The following is a 13,718-nucleotide window of genomic DNA, read 5'->3' on the forward strand; positions in this document are numbered from 1 at the left end:
CTCACATGGCCTAAGTAGAACGATCCACGTCTTTTTTTTTCTGCTATACAATAAACCTTTAATTTCTTTATGGAGTGTCTGAAAAGCACTCCAAGTAGAGTCAGTAATATCTTAATATCGGAATATCCTGTGGCCCCTGCACTCAGTACTGTATATTTCTGCAATAATGATATCACCTTCATGTAAAACACAGACGCGCCACCACAAGAACAATGAAAAAGGACTGAGAGGCTGTCTGTAATATCCCTTACAAGGATATGCACAGTAGTACAGCCATACCCCGCATTAACGTACGCAATGGGACCGGAGCATGTATGTAACACAGGCATACCCCGCATTAACGTACGCAATGGGACCGGAGCATGTATGTAACACAGGCATACCCCGCATTAACGTACGCAATGAGACCGGAGCATGTATGTAAAGTGAAAATGTACTTAAAGTGAAGCACTACCTTTTTCCCACTTATTGATGCATGTACTGTACGGCAATCGTCATATACGTGCATAACTGATGTAAATAACGCATTTGTAACGGGCTCTATAGTCTCCCCGCTTGCGCACAGCTTCGGTACAGGTAGGGAGCCAGTATTGCTGTTCAGGACGTGCTGACAGGCGCATGCGCGAGATGTCTTTTGCCCATTGGGCGATATGTCCTTACTCGCGAGTGTACTTAAAGTGAGTGTCCTTAAACCGGGGTATGCCTGTAGTAACCAATATCTATAGTCCACTTGAGTTCTCATTTCAAATAGAGGTCATGGCTTAAGTATCGCTTCACCAAAGCATTTCCCATAGGCCTCTTATATAAAAGCTCTGGTATGGCGGCACTCCCGCAGATAAGGGGAATTTGCCTGGGTGCGCTGTAAGATGCAAAGATATACACGTAGTCTGTGCAAGCACTCACAGGACCACAATGTTAAGGCTATAGCAGTGCTTCATTACACACAAACATAGATACATACAGTACACGTATGTATGTCTTTATTTCTTTTTAAATCTTTATTCCACGTGTGTGAAATGAAGAATTTCAATAGCCTCGACCGAGGACCCTATTCCCAACACCCACAGACACAGCAATACTCTACACTGGCGTCTACTTCACTTACGCCTTCCCCGTACATTTCTAGGAGTCTCCCAACATGTCCCTCGATTGTGAGCTCTCCGGGCAGGGATTTCCTTTCCCAACACGTGCTGCTATGTTCACAGCACGCATTGCATTAGATTGCCCTGTATTCGAATCGCTGTATTCTGCAAAGCCGTGCGTACATTGTTGCTGCGATATAAATAAAAAACATACCTGTATACATAAGCCATACATGCTGCCTCTAATGTGACAGTGATTAGCTGCACTGGCGCCCGAGTGGCATGCAGCTCGTTACTCTGCATATAACAAGTGCTCAATGGACAATCTGCTCACATTTCCTTTATTGGAAAGCACAAACTTATATTTAGCAACTTTAAAAGTTGCAGCCCCCCCCCAACAAATGTTTACTAAGTAAGCTCAGAGTGCTGCTCCTTAAAGCAGATTACCAACCTTATTTTATAGATCTTATTTGGAGGTTTATGTAAGAAGACCCACAACCTGCAGTGAGCCTCTGCTGCTCCTTCTAACTTGTTCCCCTTCTCTTCTGTGTGCAGACTTCAAACAAGATCAGAGAAACGCTCCGAAACAGGGATGTACCCGAGTGGGAGAGGCTCCGCAGCCATATACACTTTGGGGTTGGGATCAGTATTTCAAATACAAAACTCCCAATGTTAAATTTAGTGAGTTGTAAAAAGAACAAACAAAACCACACTATATAGAGGTGAAGAGACCCCCTACTGAGGTGGAAAGAGACCCCCTACTGAAGTGGAAAGAGACCCCCTACTGTACAGTGTGGTGAAGACATCTATATAAAAATAGAAAGTAAAATGATCGTGCAGTGGGAACTGCACATTGAAGATGTTCTCCCTCAATAATGTCACAATGGTTTCATTTAAATATCATTTTGGGCGAGAATTCCCGAATCTCAAAAAGGCGACTAAAGATTTGACAGCTGAGAATGGAAGCAGGAGGTGAAGACATCCAAGCCGTGCTACTCTCGACCCCTCCAGGTGAGGAAGCTAAAGCTGAAGTGAAGCATCACAAATTTACAGGTAAAAATACCAGCTGGAAAAGGAGTTTAGATAACATTTTATATATGTATATATTTTTTTAATTACATTAAATACCACTATAGAAGCAAAAAGGCTCAATCAGGGGCTTGGTTACAAACAAGTTAACGTTTTTCGGCTGTCCCTTGTGTCCAGTTAAGATCTAAATTATACTGCATGACAAGTGGAGCCATGTTGTGCCGAGGACATATTTCCATATTTTATTAAATATACTGGTGTGAAATTAAAGAGAATACTCAACATGAGTCAGAGTACACGGAGGATACAAGGAGTATAAATAGGTTTTATTCCATAGTGTAATGAATATGTACTTTATTCATCATCAGGAATTGCCAAATATAGACCTGCCCAGTAAAGAGAACGGAAAGTTTTACTATAGCCTAGAGCTCTACAATAACAGTGAAAATAATAGGATACATCCATTAATGTCAGTCATTTTGTTCAAATGTAAAACTGAAATACAGAAACATTTTGTTTCCTTTTATCCAGCATGAAACATCTATTCACAACACAACAAAAGACAAAGAGAACCAATGCGACATCCAATATGACAAATGATATAGTTAAATACTTCGCTTTCTTTCTTCTCATAAGCACGGGCCAAAGAACGACTAAATGACCCTTACTTATCTGTCTTCTCATAAGGAAGAGCCACTTAGTCAAACTCTTTGGCCCGTACTTATGAGAAGAAAGACATAAGTTTAGAACTATATCATTTGCCATATTGGATGTTGCATTGTGTCTTTTTGTCATATACACGAGGACACAATCCCAGTAACACTCCTTTTGACACAAATATATGGGGTGTGGTGTGTTTTGGATCTGAGCTTGCAGAGGTTGTGTACGCACCTCTTTACAATAGTTTAAATGATAACATTTCTGACTAGGATGGATGCATTTAGACATACAGTAAAGCTGGTTTTGAAGTATGTCCCGCGTAACGAGAATGGAGTTTTGTGGCGTTTCTGATGGCCTAGGTGTGTATTGGGTTAACTTTTCTTGTCTCTTACTGAATTAAATTATGTTGCTCTTGCTGTGAACGGATGCTTCTGTTGAGATAACGCCTGGAACAGCAGTAGTAGTTCCCGATAGTATAGGTTTTCCCACCCCCCACCCCCCTGCTTCCATAGCTGGCCTCTTGGATGGCTTCCTGAGCCTGTTTGTCCTGTGCACAGGAATAGGAAGAGACCTTCACCTGTGGCAGAACTACACGTGTGTGCTCTGCACGCAGGACAAGCGTGATCACAGGAACATATTTACCAGCCATTTTATCTCTGAAATGGTGGGGCTCCCCTGGCTGACATCGTGCGTTATCCTGATTGCTGTAAGCTCCTGAATATACCCGAAACAAAGTGCGCAGTAAATTGTATTTGACTAACAACTGGTATTGGCGTGTTCATGGGCACTCGTGGGCGAGATCGAAAATCCATTTTGCATAAGCATTTTCCCTGTCAATGAAAGAAGTATTTCCTGTCAGAACATCCTGGGATACAAGTCAGTAAGTGAGCAGCTTGTAATTACTCGGAGCTTACGATTAATGACTAAACAGAAGCAATTACTGGTTACAGATCACTGTACAGGAATACCTTTCAGTGACTCCTACTGATCTCTTTGTAATGACGTTATATATCTTCAGTGGTTAATATCCCTGATCCATGCAGTATTTACCGGTCACCAGTAAAGGGACACATTTTGTAAGCCACCAAGCTGCAACTGCACCTCTGCTTCCTGTAACTGGCTATTTCAAGTCCTAACACAGTGACCCCCAAAATGACCATAACACAGACTGCTTTACTCATTAGGCTGTGCCTCTGCCCAACTTCTTCTTGCAGCTAACAGGTCAGACCCAAGTCCTCAAGATCCCGCAACAGGTCAGGTTTTAAGGATATACCAGCTTCAGCGCAGGTTCGCTAAAATTAGTGGCTCAGTCTTCCACTGATTGAGCCACTTGTGCTGAAGCAGGGATATCCTCAAAACCTTGACCTGTTGGGGGTCAAGAGAACTGGAGATGAGAACCCCTGGGTTAACACAAGGCAAGGTATCGAAAAGGCAATATAAAGGAACTAAAAACAAACAAACAATCACCACCTTGGTACAAATCTGTTTTTACAAACCTCTCCAAGACAACTATTTTTTCTCAAATAGATTTGGAGCCTGAATTTATTTTTTGTTTTATTTTGCTAAATGAAGCAGCTGTAATTCGAGCTGTTGTCTAAAGCAGCGTTTCCCAACTCCAGCCCTCAGAGAACCCCAACAGATCAGGTCTTACGGATATCCCTGCTCCAGCACAGGTGGCTCAGCCAAAATGACTGAGCCGCTGATTGACCCACCTGTGCTGGAGCAGGGATATCCTTAAGACCTGACCTGTTGGGGTTCCCTGAGGACTGGAATTGGGAAACACTGATCTAAAAAAGGTAAAAACGACTAAATAGAAGACGAAAACAAACCAAAAAAAGCCAAGGGAACTTTACAAACATAAATAAATTGTTGACCCTCAATAAATTAGATGTCTGGATTGTTTAAGGCAAAGAAAACATATCTTACTGACTTCTGTATGATGTCCTGAAGCCAACTGCTGGAACGGGAATGTTTGGCCAATCTTTCTACGCCTCGCCAGGCTGACATCTAAACCTTGCAGTACCAGTTTTCTGATTGAGGGAAAGTGCAACTCTCTTCCTCCTCCCCGCCCCCTGCTCACACACCCAAAAGGTAACATGCTGCACTGTGTAGTGTCACTATACTCTGCCAGGCAAATACAAGTCCTCCCCAGGTCTCCAACACGCAAACCATCTGCAGCAGGAGCGGCCAACTTCAGTCCTCAAGGGCCACCAACAGGTCAGCTTTAAAGGATATCCCTGCTTCAGCACAGGTGGCTCAACCAGCGGCCCAGTGTGCTGAAGCAGGGATAGCCTTAAAACCTGACCTGTTGGTGGCCCTTGAGGAATGGAGTTGGCCGCTCCTGCTCTAGTGTTAACAGACCTCTTGGCAGGGGTGAGGCCCTCAGCTGCCCTGGCTAAAAGGCCTATTGTCATAGTTCTGTTGGGAGCCATTTCTTTTTATCCTAAAGCCTCGTCCCCACTGCTCGCAGCTACGCGCGCGCTACGGCGTACTACCATTACATCATGACCCCGCCCCCGCCGCGAATGATCTGAAGACCTTCCGATCGTTCGGATGGAGGGAACGCGCGCCGCCAGGCACTCCGGTGTGCGCACTGAGGCCGTAGCCTTAGGCCCCAGTGTGCGCGTGACTGGGTGACTAGCGGCGCGCATTCCCTCCATCCGAGCGATCTGAAGGACTTCAGATCACTTGCGACAGAAAGGCATGGCGACTTGTCCTGCTTTCTTCAGGCGCACACAGGCAGTGACAGGGGCCGGCCCCATAGAGGTCTGTATCTTGTACGCGCCGCACACGCCGCACACGCCGTAGCCACGAGCCGTGGGGACAAGGCCTTAGATGGACAAAGTTCAACATCAATAGCACCCACAGCACGGGGTGAGGTGCTCCGCAGTAGGGCCAATTAGGTCTTGAAGCTCAGGAATTCCTGTTTCCAGTAAATAAAAAGTAAAAAAAAAAGGAGAGACCTGTGAGGTTTAAGCCACTTTGGGCCCTACGGCAGTAACTTACATATGCCTCCCAGCTGCGGAACGGGAGCAAAGCCAGTGCAAGTGATTTATATACATAAAGGGATACATCGCGCTGATTTCTATGGGATTCCTTTTCTTTGACAAACATGGTGGTTTTAGCTGACGGGCTTAGGGACGGATTGGAGAGCAGGAGGTGGCAGAGGCGCACGAGGGCTGTGGGCAGAGACCTCCTGTACTGTGCCTGCCCTTTCTCTCAATGCACACTGTGCCTGGGAGAGGGGTGTCTGTGCGAGACACACACACACACACACACACACACAGAGCACTGACTCCTAAATTATTTAATATTTTTGTCCACCCCTGAAATTTATATTGGGTATCAGGAGAAAACCAGGAAGAAAATAACACTGGTCTGGAATGGTGTTCAGATTGCTTTAGTTTCCTTTCCTGGTTATGTTTTTTGTGATATCACTGGAGCATATTTATCTGAACCCATCTCCTAAGTGTATGTAATCTGATCTTCCATACACGCTGGCTTATCTCCCCTTTTTTATTTCTGTTCCCCTACCGGTTTTATACATTATCACAATTGTCACAGCTAGGCTTGCATGCATCCCTTATGCGGGCATCATGCTGCAGGCCCCGGGGACAAACGCAAACCTGCTCACATTATTTAAGATGCCATCCTGCAATAAATTGAAGGGAAATATAGGAAGGGAAAACATGTAAGCTCGGGGACGCTTCCCCTGCCCCCAGAGGACTCCTCTTTCTCTGCCCGCCACAGAGGATGGCTCTGCCCCCCACAGAGAAATCCTCTCTCTGCCCCCCAGAGAGGAGCTCTCTGCCCCCCCAGAGAGGAGCTCTCTGCCCCCCAGAGAGGAGCTCTCTGCACCCCCAGAGAGGAGCTCTCTGCACCCCCAGAGAGGAGCTCTCTGCACCCCCAGAGAGGAGCTCTCTGCACCCCCAGAGAGGAGCTCTCTGCACCCCAAGAGAGGAGCTCTCTGCCCCCCAGAGAGGAGCTCTCTTCCCCCCCCCCAGAGAGGAGCTCTCTGCCCCCCCCCCCCCAGAGAGGAGCTCTCTGCCCCCAGAGAGGAGCTCTCTGACCCCCCAGAGAGGAGCTCTCTGACCCCCCAGAGAGGAGCTCTCTGACCCCCCAGAGAGGAGCTCTCTGTCCCCCCGGAGAGGAGCCCTCTGCCCCGCCAGAGAGGAGGTCTCTGCCCCCCCAGAGAGGAGGTCTCTGCCACACTTTGAGCGTTTCCATCTTGCCATCGTGATGAATAAAACAGCAGGAGCTGCCCCTTTTAAACCCTTCAGCGCTGGCACGGAGCCCTGGCATGTAACACAGGACGATGCTGGCTTCCTGCTTTGAAGAGGTTAGTCTAGAGAAAAGTTGCCAACTCTGGATATTTGTGTTGTTACAAAATAACCCAGCAGTCAAGGCAGATCTTGATGAATAAAAAGGAATAAAGACAATGAGACCATTTTTCCCGTTTGTGTCCATGCTAAAGTCGTGGCAAAGAACAATCTAACACAATCCAAATGTTCCCTTTTCCCCTCTTTGTTTTAATACTATGTTATATCGTTCTACGACTACTTGAGGTTTGGTGTTATTTGATTACTTTTGTCCTTATTTGTAAAAATATTACTTTGGACCAACGTTTGCATCCTGTTGGAGTGCGGGGTAGACCCTATTTTGGTTTACTAGTTGAAGAACTGACCCATGAGTTGGCAGAGACACAGCTGGACACTTTCTCACAGTGTGTCCACTCTCACCCATATGGTGTATGCAGCAGTAAATTGCCCTTCGCCAAAGCCAGCGCCTTTCACCTCATTGGAAGCCACCAGTGAGGTAAGATCAGTGATCCCCAACCAGGGTTCCGTGGAACCCTGGGGCTCCTTGAAGCAGTCTCAGGGGTTCCTCCTATGGACCACAGACCCCCCCCCCCTGGGGGTGGGTTTTTTTGGTATGTATTTTGTAGGGTGGATTGACAGACAGTGGGGTAATTGACGGAAGGTAAGGATGAGTGAGAGAAGAGAGGGGGGCGGGGAGTGAGTGAGGAAAAGAGGGAGTAAGAGTGAGACGCAAGGGATAAATACATGCGAGACGGGAGGGGAGAGAGTTGGTGAGACGGATGGGAGAGACATACATGGGTAGATTGTGGGAAATAGAGGGGGCTCGTGAGGTGTGACATTTTGTGACTGACCCCTGTCGAACCTAATATGTGTCAGCCAGATAGGGGTTCCCCGAGATTTTTCTAAATACTTCAAGGGTTACTCCAAACAAAAAAGGTTGGAAATCACTGGGTTAGATACAAGCATTCAAAACGTGCATCTTAGTTACATTGCTCAGACCAATACCGCTCTGTCATTTCTTATTTCTCTCGGAATAAGAGATGAGGATCGCTCTTGGAATATGACGGGTGTCAACAACCAGCCAGGTATTTTCCGGATTTGCTGCTTACATGACTCAATAACAACACAGGAGCCAGCCTTGCACAGGTACCCATCGGAGGACATTTTTAAACAAGCTCACACAGGTCAAGTTAACTCCTTCAGAACTGGAGGCACCCCAGTCCCATCACTGAAGGGGCTTACATTACAGAAACACAAAAAGGACTGGTGTTCCCAACTCGCTTCCTCAAATTACAAGTCAAGGAAAGAGGAGGAGCCGTGACAACCACCACCAAGCAAAAATCATTGCAAAATAAACCGAATATGTTTCCGGAAAATTCAGATATACACACACTTTTTATTTATTTTTTTAACAAGTGTATATGTACCTTATAAATGTGGCTACAGAATTATTTAGTTGAGACAAAAACAAATGTACATTTTAGAGTACATATTAGTGCCAAGAGATCACTAAATACAACAGACTTGTACGATCAAGAGGAATTGAGTTCACATACACAAAGTGGCAAAACAAAACATGGGCAGATTAGGTGTTTATTCACCAACAACAGAGGACTACAAGCTTATCTTACCTGTAACGTTCTCAGAAAAAAGAACAAAAAGCTTTCAAAGTCTCAAATGGGTTTTCTGCTCCCTGTAAGCTCCCCGAGAAGTCAAACCCAAGTGTGCACATCTCCTGTAACCCGGCTTACCTGGCAGCTCAATGCATGAGCATTTCCGAATGAGAGCAGAGCAGCTCACCTGGGGCAGACCATTTTCACCAAGAAAGGGGGAAGAACTCGGGAGTTTTCTTTCAGCGAAACAAAAAAGGAAAATCAACTAAAGCCCCCGCGCTGATCAGAAGTCTTTGTAGTTTGACACGGTTGATATTTTTAGAACCTCCAGACATCTCGGGGACTGAAGCAATCGCACGGACACCGCAATGCCAAGTCATACCCCCGTACGCTCGCAGTGTGCGCTCCCAGTCTTGGCTCAGTTTGGTTCCTCTTTCTTATTGAAGACGTTAGCACCGTACATTTATTAAAGAGGTTGCAGGCAAACAGATTTGTGAATAGAAGGGCAATAACAAAAAAAAGCATGCATGATTTGGGGACTTGTGTATTTTTTTTCTGTGTCAAATCCTATACATTTAGCAATTCTGCAAATACTAAAACAATGAAAGTCAAATGGTGAACGTGTGTAGGTTGGACATGCACAATGATTGCAATAAATACCCTTTAGGCATATTTTCATAGTTTAAATGTGCTTTTACTTGCAATTATAGGGGTAGCAAAGTATAAGATGCTTCGACTTTCTGGGGCTTACTGAGTCAAGTGCATTAGTGCGGATTTGGCACCACAGTATGGAAACCAACATTGACTTGAATAAGAGTTTCCGTTCTTTATCGCAGAATTTGCGCCATTCCTTAAAGAAGCACTTTAAAAAAAAAAAGAATATTTTTTTTATTATTTTGATATATGCAGCCTTTGATTACCTTTATTGAAAACTTATTACATAAGCTGTCGATCGATTCATTCTCCCGTGATCGATCAGCCAAGATTCTGTTTCCCAGGGTTCACTAAATGGCTGTCTTTAAATTTCAATCCATGCTTCAGTGTAACTCAGCAGCTACAATGTATCCTTATATTACCACGGTAACATGATCTATTGTTACAGTTTGCAGCTCAAACAGCTGTGAATGTTAGCAACAAATTATGGCAAACAGGAAAGTGTTGCAAATATCTTGCACTGCTGGGGAAGTGGGCTAAAACCCGCTATAGAAATCAAAGTATGTGCAGTATATAAAATCTCATAAGAAATTGCATCAAAAGTTGAATTAAAAAAAAATGTTTTAAGTATTACCTAATACAGCGGTGAGCAAAAAGGGGGGCGGGACTTTTCTGGGGGGGGGGGGGGCGGCGTTGCAGAGGCCCAGCGCTCTTCCCCAAGGCATTTAAATTAAATGCTGGGGGATCGCGCGAGGCCCCTGCAACTCTAAACTTACCTTCACTCTGCCGGCGTCAGGACTCGTGTCCATGGCAACGCGGCGTCAAAAGCCGCCACGGGGTCATGTGATGTGAAGTCATACGCATCAAATGACGCTGCGTGTCACGTGACGTCACATGCACCCGCGGCGTCATTTGACGCCGCCTCGAGGTAAGGGGGGGGACGCGAGCACCTGAGGAGGAAAGGAAGGGGGACGCAGCAGCAAAAGTTTGCGCTCCCCTGATCTAATACTACAGAACCGATAAATTGGGGGGGAAAAATTGAAAAAATAAAAGTCCGATATTGCGTGGATCGCTCCTTTACGTGCCGAAAACAGGAATGAGGAAAAAACAGGTGGGTGTTTGTGTTGTATTCCTATTGCCTTCTGAATTATTTAGATATAAATTTCCCACACTTTTTTTTTTAAAGGTGTAATCACACAATCGGTCAGCAAACCACCGTTTGTGAGAAGTAAATGTAACCGGTATTATTGGCTTCCCAAAATAAGCCGCACAATACTCATAGAAAGGCGAGGTCGCTTTCATTTCTTTTAAATGAGTTACAAGTTGCATTTCGTAATGCCCCCCCACTCCCCTCCCCCCCCCCACATGGGGAGGGTTTCTGAATGAAGTGTTTGGTTTACCTTTATCCCCACCCTGTACTGTCAGAGACCCAATAAAGATAAGGAGAGGGGAGAGAGGCTCTGCCTGTGCAAACTCTTGCAGAAAGGATAGCGACATTGGACAAAAGTGAGCAGCCAGTGGAAATCAAAGCTCTCTAAGGTCTCAGCTCCCCCATTTTACAAACTAACCTGAATGCTTAAAATATATATATAGTTTATAGGTGTCAGGTGCCACCGGTTCTGAAGTAGCTAAAGTCTTTGAATGAGACACTGATTGAGCCACCTGTGCTGAAGCAGGGATATCCTTAAATTTGACAGGTTGGTGGTCCTTGAGGACTGGAGTCGGTCACCAGTCAACATGTGCGTGATTAATGTCCATGTATCAATTCCTGTATCAAAACAGGCACTCACCGCTAGAAAAAGGTGCATACAAGTCAGCCTCATGCCTGTGTAGGAACATTGCTTGCCACACTTACAGTAGCAATTCTATCAAATGTTTTTCGTCTACTGGATTTGGAATTTGGGAGACGTTAGTACATAGCCTTCTATGTTTCTTACATTACATGCAGATTATTAGCTAGAGAGGGTTATCTGTCACAGCAGCTTCAAGGGGCTGAGGGATGGAGGGTGAACGATGGGGAGATGCAAGATCTCACACATCCCATTATAATAATATGGGCATTATTTAACTTGTCCCCATTCCGCTTAATTACCCCCCTCCCCACCCCCCCCCCAACCCCGAATCACAAGCAAAGAAACAGAGAAAATAGACCCTGAATAAGTGTCAGTTTAAAGAAGCAATCACCGTTTTGGGGGGAGGGGGTGTTACACTTACCTGAACCAGGGGATCCCCCTGATGAAAGGAGAATTCAAAGACCGACCTTGTGATATTAATGATTTTTGTGCTGGCGCGTGATACAAAAAAACAAAAAGCTACAAATATGGCAGTGGAAGTCGCCAGTAGAAAAAGCCACAGCATCACCCGATGGCCTTGATACAAACCTGACCCCGAGGCCATTTTGTGTCCACCAGGCAAGTATTCTTACCCGGTGGCCAAAACTAGCTGTATATCAGGGACCGGGGAGTCCCCGGAGGTCGATGAACCATTATATATTATAGCTTTGTCACTATTTGCACTCCAAACAAACGCCATTTATTCCCCACCATTATAAAGACAGACACAGTCTGTAAAAGTTGGAGCTGCATTGGTTTTCACAGAAACACCATCAGTTATCACGGTTGTCACGTTAGTTTATTTTGGTCACTGACACGGATTAATATTATTGTTCCCTTTAGCACGGGGAGCGCTTCTTTTCTTTGTTTTTATAGACTAACCTGATTAAATGGGGCCCCTTACTCTAATGACCCAAGCACATTCCAGTACAGAGACGTACAGACCATGGAGAACCTACTCGTACGCAGAACTCCTTGGGGAGACCTGTTCGAAGGAGGACTTCACGTTAGCAATGGAAAAAGCTTGTGCACGGGTCTGACGCCAAGAAGTCCAGTGAGGTCACAAAGTAGGCCGGGCTTAGAATCCAATTTAACTTTGGTTTTGGGCTAATTTTTGGGGGATTCAAATTTAGCAGGGAAAGAGCGAGAGAGGTGGAACCAGACAGACTAGTGCACAGCATGGTGAAGAAATCTGTAACAAATAAAGAACAAGCAGGCAGAGGGTACTGCTCCTTTACCAGTGCAGCTATGTCACGTCTCACACATTATCCAGGAGAGCTTTAGACACCATCAAAACACATTGAAAGGTAATGTGGGATCCAGGCAAATGTAAACATATTAAGCAATGGGCGATAGATCTAAAACTGTATCCTTCAACAGGATGACTGGGACCACATAGACAAAGAGGTTTCCAAAAGCTTGATATATACAGGTCACCCAAGGAAACATTTACAAACTACTTATAATGTCGTATCTCACTGTAGTTAGGCTCTCAATGTTCCCAGGGTCTTCTCCCCTTTGTAGGAGAGAATGTGGACAAAGATTTCTTACACATGGTGGCCCTGCCCCAACATCACCATCTTATGGGCTACAGTTCATAGACTGGTAACAGAAGTAACTGAGGTTAACTGTACCCTGGTGTCTCTCCCTTAAATAAACCAAGTCAGGGCATGGTCAAACATCTTCGCAAATGAACTATCCACGTACTCTCAGCTACAATATGCGCGATTGCTCACATTTTGAATAAGCAACAAATTCCAACACTGCTCCACACATTAAAGAGAAGATTTGGTATGTATACCAGATGGAAATACTCTCTAGCCAACTGAACGCCGCGTGCCAAGGTTCAAAGGATCTGGGAGGAGCTACATTATGACCCCAGATTCCCACCGGGTCATATCACGCCTGTCTATATTAGATAGAGACGGCTCATGTTTGGTCAAGGCCTCTCCACCCTCCTGTTCAAGGTATATTTGTAAGCACTGGTGATATTTGTTACCAGAACAATAAGACTGGGATTTTGCTGTAATCTTCTTGTTTGCTTCCCTGTACCCTGTTCTTCCCCTCCTAATTTCATACAGATCTTAATAAATGTACAGTTTAGGAAAATAAAAGTAATGTAGATTCTTCTCGTGTGGTGGTTGCTTACTCATGTCCTGTTTGCAGACTCAGATTCGTGTCACATTACGCAGTAGATTTACAGAAGAGGAACTTGGGCAGTATCCATATTGCACACGCTCAGCAAGAACAAGACACATCATCGGGCTGATGTAAAGTGGCTCCCGCATCTTACACATCGTTGTGACGCAAGGGTAACCTGGCTAGCATATTAAAGGTTAAGGCCGGGCAGTGCCCCTATCAGTCAAGATGGATGACAGGTTTCTGGCTTAAAAAGACCATTTTATTGCAGCCAAAATGGCTGACGTGAGTGATACTGTGTGCCCTGTAGCAGTTTATTCCCCCATTCATATATAATGTAATGTATTCGAATGGCTCCTTTGTGAGATGGGACGGGTACTTCACAGGCTG

General features: G+C 45.2%; 1 protein-coding gene across 6 annotated transcripts in view; it reads right to left on the bottom strand.

Annotated features, from left to right (window-relative positions):
* Positions 1 to 13,718, bottom strand: part of GRAMD1C (GRAM domain containing 1C) — a 144,834-nt gene that overhangs the window by 107,668 nt on the left and 23,448 nt on the right. Inside the window, exon 1 of one of the 6 annotated variants that reach the window (XM_075592846.1) lies at positions 8,722 to 8,934. The exons of the other annotated variants lie outside the window; for them this stretch is intronic. The gene's annotated coding sequence lies outside the window, so the exon portion shown is untranslated. Of the gene's footprint in view, positions 1 to 8,721; positions 8,935 to 13,718 lie in introns of those variants that run through there. 6 annotated transcript variants of the gene reach the window in all.

This window comes from Ascaphus truei, chromosome 3, assembly GCF_040206685.1.
Source record: "Ascaphus truei isolate aAscTru1 chromosome 3, aAscTru1.hap1, whole genome shotgun sequence".
Taxonomy (NCBI): domain Eukaryota; kingdom Metazoa; phylum Chordata; class Amphibia; order Anura; family Ascaphidae; genus Ascaphus; species Ascaphus truei.